Consider the following 8,224-nt stretch of genomic DNA (forward strand, 5'->3'; position numbering starts at 1 on the left):
CTCGTAAGTTGCATTATGCAATACATCTTGTTATGTGATCTATCTCAAGAAAATGTTATGATTCTGATTTTTACTGAACATTTTACTTTTGATGTCTATCTCTGCTGATATAGGTAAATCTTGTTCTTTCCACCGTTATATAATATTCCTTTGTGTGCATATCACATATTTTCCTTAATTTCTTTTCCTTGACAGCATTCTTAAATCTTTGTTCTGCAAAGCATGCTGAAGATGGACATCATCACACATTTATTTCCGTAAGTGTGGGAGCACTTCTGTAAGACATAATAGGCATGATTTCCAGCTGGATGGGGAGAGCTGGATCTTTACCCCTGGGGATGCTTGGATGTCTGGTTTTTGACTTCCCCAAGGTAAGGGCAGTGGAATTTCTAATGTTTGTTTAGAGTTTGAAATCCCCCTGACAAAATCAAGATGAGCTTCTTTACTGATAATTTGCAACTGAATGAGCCTCACTTAACTACTTAACAAGCCACTGAGAGGTTTTGGAAGGAGCTCTCCCAAAGACAAATTCCTCATGCAGATTTTGGCAGTTCAGGTCTGGGAATCAGACTACTCCCATGGCACAGAGGTTGAGCCCAGAAGGAGTTTCTACTGTGGATATCTCAGATCTCTGATGCTTGCTTGTATTCACTAAATAAAAGCCTCAAGTGGGTATATTTTTGCGTCTGGCTAGTTCAAATATCTGAACTGGGAAAAACAATACAGACCTATCCCCAGGAGTAAAATTGCTGAGTCATAGAGTATGTTTCTGTTAAATTTCAATCAATTGCAGAAAATTCTCCTGAATGACTGTACTAGACCAAAATGTCCAGGACTTTCCACTTTTCTTCATTCTCACAAACTCTAGATGTCACCTGAAATTTTTTAATTTCTATCAACATGATTGATGTACAAAGGTATGTTAGCGTGCCTTTAATGTACACTTCCCTGATTCCTAAGGTGTTCACATATCTCTTCGAAAATATATTGAATGTTCAGGTTTTCCCTTTGTAAATTGCATATTTTAATCCCTTACCCATTTTTATTGTGTTTTCTGTCATTTTTCTTGAGGAATTCCTTAAATATCCTTGATATTAATCTTCATCTAATTTGCGACTTTTCTGTTAGCTAAATCTGTTATAACTCTACTTCAATTCCCTCTTTTATAAAGTAGAAACTGTAATAGTACTTATAACTTTTTTTCCTCTAAAGATTAAACAAGATGATACATGTGAAACACTAGGACGACATTTGATACTTAGTGAGAATTCAGTGTATACTAGCTATCTCTTAAGCTTTTTCAAATTGTACTACTTTTGTTGGACCTAAATATGCACATAAACTTAGATTTAAATTGAATTTTAATCTATATTTAAATTGAATGATTTCTTCTGTACTATATTTAATCCAGGATCAAAGTCTCAGGCTAGACACAGGAAGTTTAGAATATACACAATAGTGACAGAGGGAGAAGATATGGCTGGGAAATCTGAAGCCATTACTCTGTACTTGAACTCACATTAGCCTGGCACTCCAGTCTGTGTGGGAAGCTGACTCTGCCCTTAAAGCTGACCTGCCTTTCTTCAGCAAGCACCTGACCTGCTGATGATGGAGGGATTGCATATCTTCATCTGGGCACATTTTTATCCATTGAATCTGTATATTTGTATTTTCAAAACTGCAACACTTTCATCACCATTACTCTTGCCCCTAGTGTGTGATTTATCATCCAACATGTCAAAATATTTTGAAAAAGTTATCATGAAAGACGGAGTCTAAGTTGAATCTGATTTCTTTACTGGAGAAGAACAAACCTAGAAGGGAAAGAATAAAATACACTAGAAAGTCTTGATAGGGAATAGAATCACTCATAAAGTCATGAGGCAAAATGTATTTTCTAAAATGTATAATTGGCAAAGAGAGATAGATTTGAAAAACAATGGGTCAATTGGAATGTGCATGGAGTGTTCTTTTAGTAGAAACTTTTCCTTTTAGTTGCTAAACAAATTCTCTAAATATTGAAAATATTTCAGAAGTTCTCAGGAAATGATCATTAAAGTAAACTGCTAGTGTTTGATAAATTCCCACCCTAGTGTCCTTTCTTGGTTCTTTCAATCAATACCTCTGTTCTTGGCCAGATTTTTTACCAGCAAAGAGTTCTGGGGAGCATATTATATTCATTTATCTAAATCAGATCAGTCTAAAATGCACACTGTCCTAAATTGTGTAGTTCAATCTAGATTGATAAAGATATTCCATCTCCTAAAAGTAGTTTCTGAAGTACTCTGTTAAGCAGATGAAAGATCACATGTAGGCACAGAGAAAAAGAATATGATGTGAGTTCCATTATCAGAGACCTCCACAGGCAAAGGAGAAAGGGAGTAGTTTCATGTGTGTATAGACTCTTCTCTGATGCCTTCTTTGACTTCCGTAAGCAAAATCATCATTACCTCTTCCCAATACCAGGGGGATATACTTTCAGAATACCATGAATAATTTAATTATAATTATGTTCTCTGGAGACCTAATAGATTACATGTAAATATGAAATAACTACTTTCCTTGGAAGCTTTTAGATCACCCATCTATTGGCCTTTATTACATTAATCAATAAATTTCAATTAACTAATCAAGTAGATTATAAAATATTATAGATTTAAGGATTGTGCATATGCTCAAACTTTCCAAACTGAGCTAACCCTCTTATGTAATTAAATGAGCAATATAGGTGTGCTCTGATGTTTGGATTATTAAGAAGCTCTTACTAGATAACACACTGTTCCATAAACCATATGCAAATACACTCAAGTCTTACAAACATAATGAGGAATGTTCTTTTTATTATATTGTTACAATTGTATCTTAATCAAGATGTAGAACCCAAGAAACAATAGTAATAGACACACTAGTCATATCTCATAAATCATGAATGGGACTCATTAAATAAGCAAAGACTTGGGTCAATTCTTAGGCTAAGAGGCAGAGTTGCAAAGAATAAGCTTTTCATAAAATCTTAGCTGAAAATAGAAGAACAATCTTTTGTGAGCTTAAAATGGTAAGGTGTGTGTGTGTGTGTGTGTACGCGCGTGCGTGTGTGTGTGCGTGTGAGTGTATGTGTGCGTTTCTCCAACCATTCCTACAATTCTTCATAACAGAAGCAATTTCATATTTTAAAGAGTTGACTATGGGTGTATGCGATAATGAAGAAAGTAGATCTGATAAAGCAAATTCCTCTTCCTAGTGCTTCCACAGCTAGAGTTTAATACCTGGTGGGTATTTTTTAATCTGATGGTTTCTCAAATGATATGTTTGCCTTATTGGTATTTTTCCTTTATTTTAATTAAAATTGCATACCTTTGCCATGTTTTACTTATAAACTTTTGCAATGGTATGAAAATATTGACTAAAATAGTCTTTTCAGATCAGTGGCTAAAAACATGGTAGTATTTTAACATACTTTCCTATTTGAAAACCAAAAGTAGATCTTTGAATATAAGAGGAATTTAAATATTAGCTTTTAAAAAATAAACACATGTTATTTATATGGAATAACTTTTTCTTTATTGGTTAGTACCTTCTCATCCTAAAACCCCATGTTCATTTCCAAAAATGCTGAGTCTAAACTGTAAACAGATCCTCAAGCTCAAGTTTTAGAGTTTTGTTTTCTTTTACTTTTCTATTCCATTTCATATTTTTTGTTCTTGATTACAATTGATGATGCTTTAATATATTTAATTTATCAATGTAACTGGTTAATAGTTTCTGGTAAAGAGAGACAATGCAGAGGCAATAGAATTAATTAAATAATCTAACAGCCTGAGTTAAACATTTAATTGCCTATGTAACAGGTTGTAGAGAAAGATAAACCTCATGCTCAAGAAACAAACACTCTAGAAAGGGAGGTAATCATGCCTACAAATAAAGTAAGAATTCAGCCTGTGCTAAGGACTATTAAAGAACAGTACAAAAAGTGCTACAAGCACAAAAATGAAGAGATATATTTTTATGAATAACAAAAGGAAAGGCTGTGAGAGCAGAAGAGAAGACGTAAAGGAGAATGAGAATAAATTAAATCAAGATTTACACTGTAGAAAAAGTGATAGGCACAAGAGTGTGGGGAATAAGTTTAGGAATTCCCTGAGCCTGAACCAATGGTGAACAAGGCATAAAGAATTAGAAAGCCATAGGATCAACACATCCAAGTTTGGGTAAACAAGATTAGATAAGTAAGATTAGGTAAACAGGGCAAAGGCCCCCAGTATAGGACAAAGATATATATAGGGGATGAAAGCATCAAAAGTGAGGTAAACAAAACTAGGTATTCAGGGCGGAAAAAGCCCCCCAGGGCAAAGTTGCCCAGAGTGGAGCTAACTAACAAAAGAAAGGTGCCTTGTTGATCCTGAGGTAGCATGTTCTGTCCTTCTTGTCCCCTAGGCAAGTTTAGGTAAACAGGTGGCCCTCATGTCTGCTGTAAACAACCATCTGCCTTGCACCAGGAATTTGGCACCAGAACTTTGTTTTGTATTGACCCAAACCCCTAACACCACATATCTTCACCGCATATCTTCGAACCCTCTCCCTCATGCCAGTGAATTAATGTTCACGCTTTTATTGTCTCTTTGTGCACGCCCATCACGCTTGTAAGCCTTCTGGTCCTAATAAAAACGGAGCAAGGACACTTATTCAGGGTTCTTGACTCCTCCTGGACATTAACGTTTCTCGCATTTTCAATCCTGCATCTGCTCTCTTGCCAGACAAGAGAAAACTCCAGACCCAGAATCTACAACAGATGGTGACCCCAACATGATCGGACGCAAGAGGACTATAGGCTGATGTGCACTGAAATCGATGTGGCCAGTAGGAGGTGCGACACAAGGACTGTAGGGTGCTGCGGAAACACTAAAGAGCTCCAAGAAAAATGCACTGGGTTACAGTCTCTTCCTGAAGAGGTAAGAGATAAAGCAAGTCTATATTAGGATTCACTGCCGCAGAACTTTTGAGAGATTTATTATGGGAGACTCCCTGCGCTGATAACAGTAACAATATATTCGTAATTTGCAATCACTGGAAAAGATGGCCTACACTATCCAAAATCAGAAAGCACTCCTTAAATTATTAATGATTACCCAGGAACACTGCCCTTGGTTCCCAAAACAAGGAACTTATGGTCTTGATATTTGGGAACAAGTAGGGGAAATATTTAAAGCTCGGCATTCTAAGGAGGCTAACATCCTCCCTGAGGTAATCCTCACTTGGTCCATTGTCCATACTGCCCTTCTCCTCTTGAGTTCAGACAATGTATGTAAAGATTAAAATTACCCAAAGTAGAGGAAAAATCTGAGCTTTTTTATAGTCAGCCTGTGCCTTTGGTGCCTTTATAGCCAAGAGATTTTCCTCCTCCCTGAAAAAGTTGCGATAATATCAAGCCTCTAAAAACCTCACTGACCAGTTCTGATAAAGTCCTCACCCCAGTTCAAAAGTACATTAAGAAAGCCCATAAGGGGGCGCCTGGGTGGCGCAGTCGGTTAAGCGTCCGACTTCAGCCAGGTCACGATCTCACGGTCCGGGAGTTCCGGGAGTTCGAGCCCCACGTCGGGCTCTGGGCTGACAGCTCAGAGCCTGGAGCCTGTTTCCGATTCTGTGTCTCCCTCTCTCTCTGCCCCTCCCCCGTTCATGCTCTGTCTCTCTCTGTCCCAAAAATAAATAAACGTTGAAAAAAAAAAAAAAAAGACAGCCCATAAGGCTGGTAAATTCCAGCTGTTTCCCGTTGTCAGGCAAAATAGGCAATACATCCATGAAGTCCTGCTCTTTCCAATAGTAAAAGAATTGCAAAACTCAGTTCAGCTGTTTGTCCCTCACAGCCCTTTTACAACTGGCATTTTAGAAAATATTTGTGGCACGTTTCTATCTGTGCCTGGGACTGAGGTTCTCCTATGAACATCCTTCTGACCTTGTTACGGAACCACGCTGGAACACTGGTTTAAAAACCAACCAGCACTCAGAGATCTTGGTGGATTGGAGATTTATTTAACATCGGCGGGCTCAGAGGGAACCATTTCTCCAAAGATCTGAGCGCCGAATGCAAGCGGGAAAGGTAATTTATAGCTGCCCGCCTCCATATTTGTGTGGGAGTTTTCATGCACGTGCCAAACAGGGCAAGAAGAACCCGGAAGAGGGGTTTCTAAGCCAGAGACCAGAGTTTGTTTTAGTCTCGTCAGCCATCTTATAGTGTAAAACTTTATTCATTCTCCCAACATTCCCCCCCTTGATACCATTTTAAAAATTTTTATTAGGCATCCCTCTTTAGTTCTAGGGGTTGGTACCCTCGGAGGGTTAAGATAAGTGCTGCAGTTTGGCGGACAACAGTATTTTCAGTAAAACGTACCAGGGTATTTAGTATACAGGGGCCAATGGTCACAATTAAAATTATGGAAAGGAGGGGCCCTTCCAGGGCAGGGAGCCAGGATGCCCAGTCTTTGAGATCCCATTCTTTCCATTGACTGATATTTTCCTGTTGTCTACATTCAATTCTTTCCTTGAGTCCCTTAATCTTAGTTGTAACTATCTTTGACTGGTTTATGAAATAGCAACATTCCTCCCCCAGAAAGATACAAGTCCTTCCTTTTTCTGAAGTGAGGAGGTCGAGGGCTCGCCTATTTTGGAGGGACACTGCTGCCAGGGAGTTTATTTGGCTTTGTAAGGTTACCAGGGAGTCTGCCATCTGTTCCATGTCCTAGTTTGTTGATGCAGTCTGTATTAGCCCAACAGCAAGGATCAAGATCAGGGCTATGACACCAGTAAGGGGCAAGGGCTGGCAGAGTTGCATCCGAACCCCTGGGCTCAGCCCACATGTTGATTCCTCAAGCTTCAGTGATATGCAGGCCAGCCAGCTTCTGGGGTGTGGCTGGAGCAGGGCTGGAGATCTCAGGGGCCAGTGTCTTTTTGAGGGTCAGTTTAAGCAGATTGACTGGATCTGGATCACTTCGCCAGCTTGAGGGTTACTTTGAATTGGTCTTCTTAACTCTGGAGTGATGGACCTGTGGGGTGATACCTGAAACTGAATCCTCTATTTGGTGGTATATCTGTAAAGTCCATCTCCAAGTCTTCGAAAGGGGTAGGTTTCTGGGAACTAACTGTCAGATCAGGTTTAGGGAAGATATGATTTGCATGTTTAGAGATCCATCCTGTTTTCCAGTTGTTTAAATAATCATATGCCCATGGGGTCTTATTATTATCCCCATAGAATAACAAGCACAGAAGATTGCCTATACATGAAATACTGTGACAATTTTCTGAAGTTTACCTCAAGTTTAGGCAAACAACAAACATTTAAAGGCAATCATAACTAGAATTTAACATCCAAAACGGTGCATTGTTGAAACATAGTTGTTCTCTCTAAACCTCCCCCACCCCTTTCCAGGGATAGCCAAATTGAGACCAATGCATTTGTAGAACAAATCCAGTCTTAACAAATCTGGCTTAATTGTTTACATAAGCACAGCAAGAACAGTGATTGATCATGAGGATCCTTTAAAGTTTGCTTTGCTGAAACCTTTTATAAGGAATTTCCAGTTTGAACTTTTAGTAGCATCTCCAGGCCAAAAGCCAAGCCAAATACTTACCATCAGACAGGCCTGCAATACCTGTAGAATTGGGCGGATTCCTCTTCATGAGGTCCCCAAGATATCCTGAGGTTCCTGCGCCTGCCAGGAAGTGACCTTCTTTACTCACCTGGTGAGGCTGCTGGGAACTCTGTAAGCAAGGCATGAGGCCACATTTCCAAGGGGCTTTATGGCTCCATGTTTTATAAAGCCAACCCTAGTTCTTTAAAGCTGTCTGGTCATATCTGAGTCTATGAATGTCATCATCAAATATGACATTCCAGTCAAAGCCTTGGTAAAATAACCAGTATTTCCAATGGTGACCTGTTACAAGATGAAGAGATTCTTATTGAACTTATGCAAACAACGGTAATTTCCATGAAAGAAAGAATACTCATTGAGAGTTTTTGAATTTCAGGGGAATTATATAGAGAGAAAAGATAAATGCTTCAGTTTACAAATGAATACTTTATGAAATTTTTGTATATCATAGACATCTTAAGAGAAAGTTTCCTTTTTTTTTTGAAGCTTATGTTGTTTTATTTTTTATTTTTTTTCAATATATGAAATTTATTGTCAAATTGGTTTCCATACAACAGCCAGTGCTCATCCCAAAAGGTGCC

General features: G+C 38.5%; 1 long non-coding RNA gene across 1 annotated transcript in view; it reads left to right on the forward strand.

Annotated features, from left to right (window-relative positions):
* The first annotated feature begins 209 nt into the window (after positions 1-209).
* The window catches only part of LOC121030512 (uncharacterized), a 14,484-nt gene continuing 6,469 nt past the window's right edge, over positions 210-8,224 (forward strand). The window contains exons 1-2 of the long non-coding RNA XR_005790261.1: positions 210-371; positions 4,755-4,949. This is a non-coding gene — a long non-coding RNA (uncharacterized LOC121030512). The remainder of the gene's footprint in view (positions 372-4,754; positions 4,950-8,224) is intronic.

The sequence above is a fragment of the Herpailurus yagouaroundi genome, unplaced genomic scaffold (genome assembly GCF_014898765.1).
Source record: "Herpailurus yagouaroundi ecotype Mexico unplaced genomic scaffold, PumYag 140, whole genome shotgun sequence".
Taxonomy (NCBI): Eukaryota; Metazoa; Chordata; class Mammalia; order Carnivora; family Felidae; genus Herpailurus; species Herpailurus yagouaroundi.